This window comes from Mytilus trossulus, chromosome 6 (assembly GCF_036588685.1).
Source record: "Mytilus trossulus isolate FHL-02 chromosome 6, PNRI_Mtr1.1.1.hap1, whole genome shotgun sequence".
NCBI lineage: Eukaryota > Metazoa > Mollusca > Bivalvia > Mytilida > Mytilidae > Mytilus > Mytilus trossulus.
Genome location: NC_086378.1, coordinates 4,146,004 through 4,160,078, shown reverse-complemented (window position 1 = coordinate 4,160,078; position 14,075 = coordinate 4,146,004). Strand labels below are relative to the sequence as shown.

The 14,075-nt window shown below is 30.3% G+C and overlaps 1 long non-coding RNA gene across 1 annotated transcript in view; it reads left to right on the top strand.

Annotated features, from left to right (window-relative positions):
• Nucleotides 1–14,075, top strand: part of LOC134720613 (uncharacterized) — a 92,886-nt gene that overhangs the window by 13,160 nt on the left and 65,651 nt on the right. Inside the window, exons 2-4 of the long non-coding RNA XR_010107764.1 lie at nucleotides 3,777–3,836; nucleotides 10,957–11,035; nucleotides 13,457–13,528. This is a non-coding gene — a long non-coding RNA (uncharacterized LOC134720613). The remainder of the gene's footprint in view (nucleotides 1–3,776; nucleotides 3,837–10,956; nucleotides 11,036–13,456; nucleotides 13,529–14,075) is intronic.

Here is a 14,075-nt window from a genome sequence, read left to right as displayed (position 1 = left end):
AGTGAAAGCTATTGTGTAAGATAATATTTTATTAATTCATGTCATAATTTAAGCCCTAGTTTTTGGTGAGGTTCGTGTTGCTTATTCTTTAGTGTTGTGTGTACTATTGTTTGTCTGTTTGTATATTTCATTTTTAGCCATGGTGTTGTCAGTTTATTTTCAATTTATGAGTTAGACTGTCCCTCTGGTATCTTTTGTCCCTCTTTTAGGCAAACTGTTAAAACAAAAAAAATATTGGATATGCATCGTTAGACAGTTTGGGGTATGCTTTTCAAAGTGAAGGTCATCTGGTCCTTGGGTTGAATTTTTTTTTCTTAGCCAGGGCAATTATATGAACTTCTTGTCTTCTTTTTATAAAGTTACTAAATACACTACAGAAAACTGACATAGATCTGTATAGAAAATAGGTTCAACAGTCTACTTGAATTGTGGTTTTCTTCTTCTAAATCAAAAGTGCAAACAAAAGAAAATACAAATCAGCAATGAAAATGAATTATTTTAACAGGTTTACATTTTCTCTTTGTTTAGTACCTCACCACATAATTACATAAAGTCTAACATAGATAACACACATAATTTGATGGAGCTAACCTACTGTGTTATGACTTCGGATGGCAAACCACAGTGATAGACTAAACACATTTATCTCAAGTGTACACTAACATAGACACAGGTCTAGCCATACACAACTTCTATTCATTATTTCGGAAATGTATGTATTCTGGGTAAAAATTCATAAAGGTGTATTGTTCATCAATGGAAAGATCCAATTAAAACTCTCTAAAAAAAATTCACAGGTAGTGAAAAAAACTTGAATTTTTGCTCTGACCATGCAGGGTCAGATCCAGCCATTTTCAAAAGGGGGTTCCTAACCAAGGATCAAAAAAGGGAGGGAGGGGGTCCAACCATAATTTCACATTAAAATGCATTGATCACCTCTTTAAAAAGGGGAGGCTTCATGTTTTCAAATGCAATTATAAAATTTACAAAAATAAAGTAAAAAATACCAATAACAAAATAAAAAAGCAACTTGGGTATCCCCCTTTTTTTTCTATGTTGCAAGCAATGTCACAAATATCAGCAGCAGCTATTGATAAACATATTAAAACTAGTTATCATTAATTTTGCAAAGGACTGGGTCACTGGGTGTCAATATTTGATCATTGCTTGTTGTACATCTTTATATCAAGATTGTAAAACCTCAAACACCTGGAGTCTTAAAGACAGGTGTTATTAAAAAGATACTTGCATAGAATTATGTATAAAATCAATTCTTTAATCATATGATTATCTCCATAAAATGTACTTCAGTCTGGTAAATGTACTTCAGAAGGAAACCACAAAAATGCAATGGTACCACAGGTATACAGTAATGTGTTCAATAGATAATATTGTGTGGTTAAACAGATAAAAAATGAAAAATATACTGTTATTTACTACAATACATTTGTCCAAGATAGTTTTATTGAAATATCATTATTATGTCTAAGTAATTAATATTTTTTTCCATTAAGACATGTGCTTCTGTTGGTATGATGTCTGTGTTGGGAAAATCTCAGGTCATTTACCTGTGTGAGGACACAAAGGTCACTGACATGTGTTTAATGGTTTCTAAGGTCAAAGTGACAAACAGATGGACATTGGATAAAGATTAATGTGGTCAGTCTGAAGGACATCTTAACCAATCATTATGACCAGCTGTGTTTAGTCTTGTATTTCCAGGTCATCTTAACTCGACTGGTCATTTAAGGACACTTCCTTCACAATAAAGGAGATGAAATCTAATGATTTACAGTTTTATATTGAATAGCTGACTTGTCAAGGACTTGTAAATGTTACATATTATAATTCTTAATACTTAATGACAAGAAATAAGATCAAATCTAATGATTTAAAGATTGTTGAATAGTTGACTTCTCAAGGACATTTTAATGGTACATATTATAATACTGTATGTACTACAAAAGTCTACATCAAATCCATGACTAATACACATTATGTGTGTTTTGTGACATGTGTTAGTTACAAATTTTTGAGCTGTGGCTGAATAGAATTTTAAATATTGTATTGATCACTGTGTCCTACTAGTAGAGTGCACACCTGGCTTTTTTGGTTATTTTATTTAAATTTTAGATTTGATGTTTTTTAAGTTAACTTTATGGTACCCCGTTTTAAAGGTATTTGAAAGCTATGCACCATTAACTTTGAGTAGTGTGACCCAGACAGTGTGACCTTCAAATCAAGGCTGGTGTTTCCCTCTAAAAGATAAGAGAGAAGTTTTACCTATGACATATATTGATAAAGTTTGCACAAGTCTGGCATAATAAGTGTGTGTCTAGGTTTGGTGTATTTTTGGAAACCTTATGGCATGTATATAATATCAGCAGCTGTTACAATAACCATTAGTTTTATATTGTGAGGTAGAATATTTTAAATCAAATAACATGTGGGAGAAATAGAAATAAGAAATGAATTTTTCAATAAGACCAGGTGTACAGATTTATATTATCTTCTTTGAATGAACATCTTTAAGAAATCCTTTGTTTCGTTTTTTTTTTAAATTCACAATTACAAGCATAAATTTTCTATTTGATTGAAACTTGAGACAGCAATGATGTCAACAGTATTTTTTTTATGCAGTAAAATTAGATTTGTTGTACTTTTACATTCATATATTAAAAGAGGTGGACCATTCCAAAAAAATAATTAAAACTCATAATTTGAAGGGAGTCTGATCATGGCAAAAAAGTTCAGGAACAAAACAAAAATAGTTAAAAAAAAAAAGGGGGGTTTATAGTTTAAAGATTTGGAAATTTGACTATTTCCTCTTAAAACCAGATTTTCAGATATAAAAAATAATCTATTGAAAATTGAAATACACCAGTGGATACATTGAAAATTGATTACATAGGAAAATTTACTGTATTAAATATATTTCAAAATGAGGGAAAAAAGACATGAAAAAATAAATCTGGAAAAAAATTGATATTATGATAAAAGACCCATTATAGCATCAAATAATGTAATTAAATTCTGATCTATAATTTCTCTTACTATCATGGTGTTGTCTGCTCTATGGTCGGGTGGTTGTTGCTTTGACATATTCACCATTTCCTTTCTCAATTTTATTATTTAGGAAATAAGTTTGTTTTTGTACGGTGGAGTTAATTTTGTACTTGGGATGCTAACTGTACAGCACTTGTGTCAATTTGATAAATTACAGGGGCTTAATTTGTAATACTTTAAATAATGAACTGGATGTCTTTAATATAAATTAGTTCTAGAAATCTAGTTATTCAGGATTTTTTTTAAAAGAGAAAATATTTTTTTAAATTTGAACCACCAATGATTTAGAACAAATTTACAGTCTGATATTAAATCAATTGTCTGCAATTTGAAGAGAAGAGGAAAAAAGGATATGAAATATAGTTCTGCATGACCCATTGGGGAAAGAAATCAGTCATTAAGTGTACAAATCATATTTGAAAATATGTCAGGTTTTCCTTCACATATACTCCATAAAAATTGGAGTTAAGGTTGACAGTCCTCATTTTAAGTAGTTCAAAAGGCAAATAACCAGAACAAATCTTTTTTGAGTGGACATTTTTGATATTTTGCTAGAATTGCTGTATGTGAATAAGCAGATTTTATGTAAAAAAAACTGCATGAATTTAAAGAAATTGCATCAATTAACTGAAATCTGTGTTGTAAGCTTTAAAGATAATCAATTATTGAGGTCAGCAAAAAAATATGAAAGTTTATTTTTTATTTTTCAGAAAAGAAGCTTGTTAACCTTGCTAATGCATTCTGTACAGATAAAAGACAAGTCGAGGCAGGTAAGGAAATGAATTTCACACAATTTGGTTTGAATTACATTTGTACACATCTTTCCCTCATTAATCTCTGTGTTGGCATTGATAAAGAATGAAATGTCTTACAAAATAATGTATGTAGTTCCAATTTCATGATTAGCCCTTAACTTAGAGTGACATTTTAGATATCATATCTAATTACAAGAAATATATTTTAACTAGTTATACAATCTTAAGGTCTGTTTTTGTGGCCATGTTGTTTGAACAACATTTTTTTCCCATTTGGCCTGGAGATATAACAATGATGTGCAGTATTTGAACTGAAAGTTTAATAATATTTGAATGATAAATTTACACAAAAAATATTTTTGAGTCATAATGATTGGAAAATTTGACCTTGCCATTACATATTGTGACCTTTACATTTGTTTGGTAGTTGATTTAAGAAGGAATAAATAATTATTCAGTGCCTTGTCATATTAATAAAGCTTTTTATGATTTGTACTCCAACATAGAAATATTTTAAATGTGCATGAATTATTTTAAAAGTAAAAACAACAATCATCCCTTGTTCTATTGACAAGCATTATATCTTTGAGTGGTGTTCTTGTAATAATGCATAAAATTTTAATAATATGTTTGTTTAATGCCATCAACATCAAAAGACTTTCATGCATGTTAGGAACCACCTGTACTACGCCTACTCAATTAAATAAATACTAATCTCTAAACCACAATACAATACATATTAATCTCTAAACCACAATACCAAGCCAGGGCTACTGTTCCCAACCACAAATATGTAAATGTGAATTATTTTGTATCTGACTTGCTATCTTTCCTTTACCACAGGAAATACTTGTTGTTAAGTCACATACATGTTTTAAAAGTATAATTTTAGCAGTTTTCATGCTTAATTTAAAACCAACAATTTAGAAGCTCAATTTTTTGAAAAGTTTAGTTGTATTCTGTTGGCTTGTAGAGAAGAATAAATTTTGAACGGGTACTCTCCAAATTAAATTGGCCACTAAATTTCATAGAGTGATAAAAGGCTGTCACATGAAGGAGCCAGTAAAATACTCCGAAATCTTTAATATTTCTAAAGGTTGATCCTAGCCCCATCCCTGTTACTATTTGTGTAGTGGTACGGATCCAGGTTGAACTATTCGCACTCCAGCCCTGTCCTTGTGAGGTTTCTATTTTAAAATTCTGCACTTAATGACAAGGATAAAGTGTTTGTCGATTTCAGGAAATATAATTCTTGATGACAAATCAAATTTGAAATTTTATGGTATTTAATTTAAAGTAAGTTGGTAATAAACGGCTGATAAAAATCAGCAAAAAATCTAAAAGTCAGCCATGATAAAGTGAATCGTGCATGATTTAAACTATGAAAAAAAAACAACAATAGGTGTACAATTTTGGAACCTTCATTTAAGACTTGGGGATAAAATAGGAAATTGTAATTTAAGTAAAGTTACAAAATATTAGTTTACATGTATCATGTGAATTAGCTGATTATACCCCTCTCAGTGTGCAGTTTCTAACCATGGTATCCTTGGTCAAACATGGTTGTATGGAGGTGGTTGACCATGGTTTTGATGACCATGGTTGACCATGGTTTTGATGATCATGGTTGACTCATCAATTAACACTAAAGAGATATATATACCTTGTCTAATATTTTATATTTTGCTGTGTTTCAAAGCATAATCTCTGTTTTGTTGTGTTTCAAAACATTTTCTTTTTTTTTCATGTTTCAAAACATTTTCCATTTTGACGTGTTTCAAAATTTGTTTAAAAAGCTGTTTCAAAACATGTATACTTTTTGCTCTGTTTCATGTGTATCCTTTTTACTCCATTTCCAAACATATTTTCATTTTGCACTGTTGCGAAAAAAAATTATAGTTTGATCAAAATATATTTTCTAATTTGCTATATCAAAACATTTCTTTATTTAATCAGTTTCAAAACATTTTATTTTTCTCTGTTTTACAACATTTTCTATTGAAAAACAAATATTTTGATCTGGTTTGAAACAATTTTTATATTTTTGCTCTGTTTCAAATCCTTTTCTATTTGCATCTGTTTCATAACATATTTTTTTGTTTACTTAGTTTTAAAACATTTTATTATGATCTGTTTGAAATCCTTTTCTATTTTTGATGTGTTGAAAAAAACATATATTTTGGTCTGTTTTGATCTGTTTCAAATCCTTTTCTATTTTGATCTGTTTCAAAACATAATTCTTTATTTACTTAGTTTCAAAACATTTTATTTTGCTCTGGTTGAAAACTTTTACTATTTCGATCTGTTTCAAAACATTTCTTTATTTACTCAGTTTCAAAACCTTTGATTTTGCTCTAGTTTCAAAACATATTCAAATTTTGATGTGTTCCAAAACATATTTTGATTTTTGTTCTAAATATTTTCCAAGTTGATCCATTTCAGTATGTCTCTTTTATTTATCATAATCCATCAATGTCAACTAAGGTCCCTCTGACCTAGACTTATTAAAAGTCTATAGTAGAGTCATGTGACCTTAAAGTACAACTAACATTTTTATTCATTGATAGAGGATATTGAACCATATTGGCCATGTAGCAGAATTTGTAAAATTAACATATATACATAAATTTTCCAGTTAGTAAATAAAATAAATGTATAAATCTGTTATTGTAAAGAGTAAAATAATGATCATCTAAATCATTAATGAGATAGTTAGCTTATAAAAGTCTACATCATCAAAGATAAATGGTAGACAGGCTGTCCTGCAGGAATCTTTTAAACTAGATCTTTACAAAAATATTGAAACTCAGAGAAAAGCTTTAAACCATATCATATGCCTTTAACTAAGTGTACATTATGTTTTTGTATTTAACTTCAATTTTAACTGTGAACACACTAATGATATACATGCATATATGGCAAATGCCATAAAATTAATAAATGGTCTGTTGGGCCAAAACCTCACGAAAAAGGTATAATTACCTAATTTTGATCTGTTTCAACTCCTTTTCTGTTTGCATCTGTTTCAAAACATATTTATTTATTTACTTAGTTTTAAAACATTTTATTATGATCTGGAAAATATGGCACAATGGAATTGGTCACAAACATATACTAAGTGTGGATGAATGATTATATGTGGAGAATCTATTTTCTAGTATTACATTATTATGGGTTAACTAGAAGGTATGCAGACTGGCAAAATCACAAATTTGAATATCCATGTAAATTTGTATCTAGGATTTGCTATGCTGATTGTAAAACTTTACCATATAGTAGGAAACAGAAAGTGTTTCACTGAAAAGGCCAATTGCCTAACAATCCTCAATACAACAAAAAAAAGAAGGGGGGAAGTTGTTCATATGGTCTGTCCGCACAAAACCTCAGGAACAAGGTAAATTACCTAAAAATAATCAATCCAGGGTAAAAATGATCATTTAAGTTTTTCTTACAAGTACATGTAATTATAATACAACTATGAACTTTGAAAGCTTTACATTTTCAGAGGTTAAAAAAAACTTCAGATAAATACACCTGCAAAAAAATCCATTCATGAGGTTTGTTTTATCAAAGAAAATCATAGCTGTGTAAATAGACTTATATGAATTCAAAGTCAGATTTTATCAAGTTTGGCCCAGAATAGACTGAAGTTTGGTTGACTCAGGTTTCTTTTTTTGGGAACAGTTTTGTACTTGCGTAGACGAGGACACAGCTGTCTTATCGTAATCAGACATGAAATAGATCACAGAGTACAAGCCTCAGGTGTACACAAGTGATTTTGTACCATGCAGGAGATGTTAAAAACATCAAGTTCCATAACAAGTTAAGGTGTACATATATTACATATTAGAACCCCATGGTAGAATAACAAGATTTCAGAAGGTCATATTTGTCTTATTATAATACGACAAGTGTTTGTACTTTTGCAGTGTGAAAATTGTTAAGTTGACTTGTTTTACTAGGAATTGTACTTCTCAGTAATAAAAGGAAACATATTTGGAAAGGAAAACAAATAATGGTTGAGCAGGACGGTTAAGGTTCATTTAAAGCTAAGCTTTATGTTGCTATTGTTTTAAGGACTTAACTGTTAGAATTTTCCTCGGAGTTCAGTACTTTTGTGATTTTATTTTTGTATTACAATTAGAGTCAATCAGAAAAAAAATTAAACTTGAGTTATTATGTTGTAGATAAATCTTAATTGTTCAAATTTGATTGGTCTTTATGAAGTTAAGCCACCAATTTGGATTCATAAAAAAGAGGGAACAAATCAAGGATAAAAGGGGCACATTTGGTTCCATTGGAATGCCAGGATAAGGGAAGGGTTGTATGCCTGCAAACATGTGTAACCCTGTGTCTGTTTGATAGCTCCAGATCATGTGAATGTGCTTATGTGTTGAGTTAAGGACATAGTGTCACATTCTCTATTGTTTATTTTGTATATATAAAGAAATAAATGCATTATTTTTTATTAACATGAAAAGGTTGATGGAATAAACATTGAAGTAGAAACTTACATTTGATTTTTGCATGTAATATTGTAATACAAAGCTTCAGAAATCACATTAATTCATCTCCCATTATAGGAAGATTCACAATAATTAATGCATACATTAAATGCTGAGTTGACAATAAATTCGCTCAGTTTTTGTGAAAAGATTGAAAGAATAATTTATTTTATTAAATTTTCTGCACAGAAACTGATATGTATGGCATGATCCAAGAAAAAAGAATTTTGTAAAATTAAATCATATTGACAATTAATCGGTAATATAGAAATATATGGAGAAAATGCATTGGTAGCCTCCTACATTATATTCTACCACTTCCTGATTAAACTATAGAGGAAAATATTTCATGTTTCTTTAGGGTTCTGACCGTAAACTATGCTACCACTTTTGAAAAGTCAGAATTAAATCCATAAATGCTTTAAAAAGAAAACAAATTGATTGCTTTATTTATGTTTAAAGAGTTTAAAGACCTGTTATACAGACACTGAACTAATTTAATAATCAAACACAATGTTTAAGACCAGAGTTGATTCTATTGGAAATACAATGTCTGAATGAATTCTATTGTTATAAAAAACTACATAGTTTATATTATCTTTGACATATTTATTCATTTTTGATAGAGAGAATTGAAGTAAAAATCTGAAAGTAGAAGTTTTAACAACCATCCCAGGAGAATGATGGTGGCCCTAATGAAGGATGTGTTACAACCGGTAGATTCACACTTCATCAGAATAAATTTGTCTTTTGTCAAAAAAATATTTAGGTTAATTTATTGATAAGGGAGATTTTTAATGCATTTGGAAAAAGATGATGCATAAGGGAAAAAAAGTCCACATCAATGAAAATAAAAAAAATTAATACAATGTAAGCCTTAACTGAGGATTTTTGAAAAAGCAAATGTTCAGGTAAATCAAAATTTATAGATAGATTTTTATCCCTGTCAGCCTTTGGTAATATTGTCTTGCCCTTATTTTTAAATTATTTAAAAAAAAATTAGGATTTTCCATTTTGTCTTCATTTCCTATTTGTGGTAAGCATGCTTATAATTTCATTTTAAAACTTCCTGTTTCAAAATTGTCATGGTGTTCTAGAACCCTAATTCTTTCCAATAATTAGCAACTTTAAACTATAGAATTCCTGGTATGCAACACATTGGTACTCTTACAAAATCAAAAATGTATATGAGATGGTTTCAGAGGAAATAAAGATAAAAAATGAAAAGTCCTCCAACCGCCAAATTCCCCCTCAGGTTGATAGAAATCATCTAACTAGCTTAGTTTCAAATTATGTCAGATTATTTTGAAGTGCATAACCTTCTTTTGAAATTAATATAACCATATTTAAAAGATAGAACACAACTTTTACAAATTAACTCTTAAGTTCTTCTAGAGCGCTAGCTAGCTTAGGCGGATTATAAAAATTCCATGTTTTGGTATTGGCATCAGTATATAAGTCAGGTGATGCGACTTGTTTCTGGGGATTTTATCTGAGATTTACCTATATCAGACAAAGTTCGGTAAGATCCTATTTGGTTTCAACGTCTCATATTTTTAAAACAGCCCTTCATGCAATGAAATGAAATTGCCTGCCCTGCAAGACAATTTGTGAGTGCTTGTACTGGAATTATTTTGATTATTTTAAGTTTCAAGTTTTACAATTCAAAAAACAAATTCTAACATCATTTTAAATTTGCTCAAGATATTCACTCTTAGATGTGTATGAATTTTGAGTTAAAAAAGACTGATGTAGGAGAGATATTGCAACAATACTCCACACTTAATATTGAAAGATGAGCATGCATGTTTTATTATGTTTTGAAAGGTCTTTAGCATACATGTTTTATAGTATACTGTGGATTCATTATTATTCGTTGGATACCAATTTTCGTGGATTTCGTGGGTACAGGTGAACCACAAAATTAAATGTTCAACGAATAACAAATTTATTATAGGCTTGGCTGCAAAGTTTGACAAAACCACGAAATCAAATATCCACAAACAAGCAAGTTTTTCTCAATCCACGAAAATTGATATCCACGAAAATAAATGAATCCACAGTATGCTATGAAATGTCTATATAAAGTTTGGTAGTTTTAGACGTGTTGCTATGAAATGTTTATAAAGTCTGGTAGAATTTGCCGAGTCCTGACTTTTTCCTGGACTAAGTTTTATGTGAATTGGTTCAAGAACCTAGTTAACTTTAAGTATGTCAAGGATAAAATCTTACCTCTTAGAATTACATTGCAGATTAGGAATGTACGATCTGTAGAACAATTCTAAAATTGCATTCAAATTTTGTTGAAGCTTAGGACTTAAAGTTTTTAGAACAAATCTGTTATGACATTGTAGATTAGTATTAAGATTCAAGTCATTCTGTAGCATGAATGACATGGCAGTTTTCAAGGATTCATTGTTGAATCAGTTAGGTCTGGTCAGAACTTTAAGGTTTCTCTGTTTTCAAGCCTATCTATTTGCTGGAAGTTTTGGCCAATTGATATTCTTCTGACTTGCATGAAACTGTGGCATTTTTGATACTAGTTTATAGTTTTGGAAATAATAAATAAGTTTATTGTTTTATAACTTTGAACAAGATATGACATATAAAATGTTTGTATTATTTTTCAGATGATATAGTGCATGGATCTTATTGGATATCACTGGTTACTATAGCGACAGGGAACTGAAGGATGCCTCTTGAATTCAGGTACAAACCTCAAAATCAAACCTCAGGGTGGTAAACCATTGTCATTTTGTCCTTTCTGACCTCCTTAGATATTTGACTATAACTGTATGGTGTTGAGTTGTACAATGCTCTTCAACTTTGTTCTTTATTTGGTCTTTTTAACTTATTTTGATCCAAGCGTCACTGATGAGGTTTTTTATAAATGAGTTGGATATCCTGTTATCTATGATGAGTTTATTATAAATGAGTTGGATATACTTTGCATGAGAGCTCAGACAACTTGATGCATTTAATATAAATAAAATGAGTTCTGGGATATTTGTCAATAAAACAACATCACAAAACATAAAGAGCTTCAACCAAAAACAGTTGTCTTTAGAATATGTCTCTAATTCACCAAGTCTATAAAAGCTGTGAATAGATTTTACAGGTACTATATATAATCAAATACCAAATAAGTTTACCATTGTATTGTGTGTAGGCTAAGGTAGTATCTTTGGCTAGCTTACTTGCTAGCTGAACCATGAAGTCATTATTAGATTAAGTAAACTCCTTTAAGAGTAGATTAGTCCGGCAGATTACCAATCTTTCTATCTGTCTGTAGAACTAGGCTATTATACTGTACCTAATAATGACTTCACAGTTAAGCTAGCAAGCTAACCAAAGATGTTACCTTTGCCTACACACTGGATACAATTGGTTGTAAATTGGAATAAAACTTCTGTTTTCTCTTACCAAAACTTACAATTATCAAAAAGAGCAGAATTTGTGGACAATTTTTCGAAGATACTTTATATCTATAATTACAGAGATTATTGCAAACACTTTCATTTCTTATCATCTAAGTCATCAAGTTTTACTTGTATTAAAATCTTGAATTAATGCAATTATCAGGAATATTTGAAATAACTAGCACCTTGTTACTGCCTATTTTTGTTTTGGTTTCTTTGAAGAGGAGGAAGGGGGATTCCATCTTTTCATAACAGTAGGAGGGGAATCATAAGTTATGGGATTACCTATCCTCTAGATTTTTCCATTCAGACAATTAAACGTCATCACATGACTTCCAACCCAGCTCTATCATTATCAATATTAATATTTGTGATAGTGAAGAAATTAACATCCCCAATGTCCCCAGATGTTGCTTTTATCTGCTAATTGTCGATTGTCATTTAATTAAGGATCATCCAATATTGCTATAAAAAGTCAATATTGCTGTTATTATATCCAATTTTATATGATCATGTGAAATAATGGCAATTCCCACTATTTTTTTGTCTAGCCAAGATACATGATAGTTTGAGTCCTGTGTTTTATTCAGTCATAATTCTCCAGGTGTAACCATTTCTGTACAATATCTGAAGCCATTAATAATTCCATAAAAGGACAAACTGATTTCTTCCTTCCTTTCCTGATAGACACCATTAATTATCTGGGTTTGATAGAATTAGCCAGTTGTATAATATGTTTAGTTTGTGTCAATTACTGTCCTCTCTATGTGACCATGTGACCTTCTTCATTCAGGATTTCCATATTTTTGCCATATTACAACAAAATGCCAAATCTGTAGCTCCAGGATTTAAAAATTTGAATGTGTGTATTTTGTCTTTGTAAAAAGAAGATGATGTTAAAATGTTAAGGATGATTTGTGTGGTGATGTATGTTAATTAGTGAAGGATGTATTGACACATCGTTACTACCCAAGGTCTCAGAATCCTGGTTTTCCCAGCATTGATCGGGAAAATCCATTTTTTATTAAATTGGCACATTTTCGTCAATGGATTTCCATGTTTGGAAAATAATTTAACCACTGCTTAGGCAGATCTGAGTAGGAAAAACCAGAAAATCAAGTTTTTAAAGAATCTGCTGACTGCATGAAAATTTGTCAGTCAAATTGATAGCTTGCACTTTTAACACATTCCTTCAGACTCTGAATTCAGTAGACAGAAAATTTATGCAAGACTCTGGGTTTTAACACATTAAATATGAGAGTCTTGTTTGCAGACTCAACCAGTTTTCAAGGAAAACACAAATTAAACGGTGATGAATCATGCTGAAAACAATATTAAGAATTAAAAAAATAAATTTTGAGTCTTTTGCATTGGCCGAAATTTTGAAGCATGCAATTTTGTGCCTATATGGTTGTTTTGAGTTTTCAGACATGTTACAGACAAGCCTATTCTAAAGAGGTTCGTAGGGGAAACCAAAAATACTCTGGTATAACTCCTTATTTAGACTCATGATTAAAATTTTAAATACATTTTGTAGAAAGTTTTTTCCGATTTCTGCGATTCTAAGACATTGACCTCACACTTGTACATCAGGGTTCAGTATCTCGTAATTCCGTAAACAAGATAAACAGTAAGGACACATTAAGACTGTATAAAACATTGTAACAGTGAAGTGATGGACTAATACTATTAAACCTTCATTTTTATTCAGCGCTCCTGTAGTGGTAATCCTGACCTAGATGTGTGATCATTACAGAGTTGTCTGAGACAGACTTACTGTTAGGTAGGGGGTTTTATAAGCTATATATATATATAAACATCATGCATGCTTTGTAGTTAGTGTCTCATTGTGTCTTAATGTAGTAACAGACAAAACTGATTATAATCTGATTTCAACGGAATTAAATTTTTATTTAAATTAATCGTTTTACCAAAACTGTGTCTTCTTAGGTCACAGAATAAATCCTGGCTTTTCCTTTCATTGATTCCTAGACACCAACCCATTTTCTGCGTCATTTTTTTGTCGATTGCAGAAAGATTAGATACCATATTTAGTCGTATATATGTCTTTTACTTTGCGCCTGCAATTCATCTCTTAACACACTTATACTTAGTGTGTAGTTTGGATTGATCGGAAATTCCATGTCAGTTCTGTATTAGAGTTGTGTGATACCTAAGTCTATATATTATAGCCAGCATGAGACATAGATTGAGAAATCAGAATTGGCTGTGCACCTATCTTAGTAAAATTGTTTGGCTAAATTGGCCAAATATTTTTTTCACTAAAAGAATGATAACATTTAATGATCTTTTTAAAAAAATACATGGAT